We start from the raw sequence: 2,098 nt of genomic DNA, 5'->3' as shown, positions 1-2,098 counted from the left end.
CCCAAAACCCCCAACTCTGGGGGTTAGCAGAAATGAAGAACCAAGATATGAAAGTAAAAATCAGAGCTGCAGGGAAGCTATAACATGAAGGGAACTGGGGTGGGCCTGAATTAATTGTGAGCTGTCTGCCTCAGATTTTTATAGGACTCTCCTGCCTTCTTTTGNTTGAAAGGTCTGAAAAGAACAGTAAGTTGAAGATATTTTGACATTATAAACCACAATTATTAGATTCTTTTAAGAACATTCCCTTTTAAGGAGAAAAGTTACCTGGGAAACTGACAGGAGCTGTTAGCAGGAGAAGGGAAGAATCAGGGCATGTCAATCTTTTCTCCTCTGCAAATGATTTATAGAAATAGCAGCATCCATTGGACATAATAAAAGAACTTAGAGGATACTGCATTGTAGGCACAGCGACCAGCAATTGTCTGTTACCTGACAAGTAGATAGTGGATATTGGAAACTGAATATTCCATGACACAGATGCTCCCGGAGTATTAGTGCCTGCTCTGGAAGGTCTGCCTCCAGAGTGACCAAGCCCATGTGGTAGTTGTTCAGGTCTGGTCACTATCCTAAAGGCTAAGAGTGATAGCAGGTAGAGAAATGGGGACAGCTGGGTGGAGTTGAGGCAGAGACTGAGACGAAGCCTCCATACAGAGAGGCTGGGATGGCCACCCTTGTCAACCTGAGCTGTGCTCCCACAGCCCATGCCTATAAATTCAGTGCAGGGGCCAGGAGATTGTGAGGCCCACTAGACTGGCCTGAGCCCCCCCTCAAGCAGAGATCTGGGCCCAAAAGAAATGAAACTGTCTTGGAGTGTGAGGACAAAGGAGGCAAAGAAGGTGCAGAAGAGGTGGGGGAGAACATTGATCAAAGAAAGCGTGCAGGGGCACAGAACCCTATCTGCTGCTTCTTTTACAGTCCTAAGGGCTGGGGTGCTTGCCAAAACTATAGAAGAGTCAAGGATTAAATATTTACCCAACAGTCGGGGTCTAAAATAGATTATAATGTGAAACCAGCTGACTTATGAGAATTACTTGAGCAGTATAAAACTCAAATATATTAAAGTCATCCATCAGGCATCCATTTATTGCCAGGAAACGATAACTGGCAGAATCCATTTGCTGAGGCTGCCAGCCAAGGTTGCTCAGGCTCTTCTTCTGGCAGACAGTAAAAGAAGCAGGCCCCGGGCAGTCAGTCCTGCAGGCAGGATTTGGAAGCGAGGTGCCTCCTTCCTGGGGATCAGGCAGAAAGCAAGCAATAAATGGCGTGGTAGAGGGCAGAGGGGGAATAGCAGTGGGGATGAAGACGGCAAGTCAAAGTTAGAATAGGGAGTTCAAATATGTTATCGAAGTGTCTAGACCTGGGGTTCCGAATCATCTTTGAGCCTTGACCCCTTCAACAGTTTGGTGAGACCCATGGATTTCTTTTCAGAATACTATTTCTAAATGCACAAAATAAGGCACAATGGATTAAAAAAGGAAACCAACTATAAGGCTATACAATTATATGATATTTTATATGATATAGTAATACAATTGTTTGTTTAACACATTAAATAATAAGATCTAAGAGGGAGCATAATGCCTACCATAATAATTGCAAAGCAGTGATGAGCACAAGAGGTATTCAGAAATCTCTACAACTTTGGGGCGCCTGGGTGGCTTAGTTNAAATCTGTACAACTTGTCACTTGATTAAAAAAAATTCTACTATTTTCAAAGTTTCAGGCACTGTGAATACTACTACAGTTCTTTGCTTATACTCATGATAGAAGAAAATGTTAAATTTCAGTTAGAGGTTAGCGAAAACAGAGCTGTATTTTTCCCTGTACAAATGTATTGACCTCTTGTTGTTTTTTAAGTTGAGATATAATTGATGGATTTATCCATGGACTTTTTGGGAATTTGTATACCTGGATTAAGAAACCCTGGTAGAAGTGACAAACAGAAGCNNNTTTGAGAAAGAGAGAAAGACAGAGTGAGAAGTGGGGGAAGGGCAGAGAGAGAGAGAGGGAGAGAGAGAATCTCAAGCAGGCTCCACACTGTCAGCACAAAGCCCGATGCAGGGCTTGATCCCACGCACTGTGAGATCATGACCTG

This window comes from Crocuta crocuta, unplaced genomic scaffold (assembly GCF_008692635.1).
Source record: "Crocuta crocuta isolate KB4526 unplaced genomic scaffold, BGI_CrCroc_1.0 scaffold1156, whole genome shotgun sequence".
NCBI classification, from domain to species: Eukaryota; Metazoa; Chordata; class Mammalia; order Carnivora; family Hyaenidae; genus Crocuta; species Crocuta crocuta.
This window is presented reverse-complemented; position numbering follows the sequence as displayed.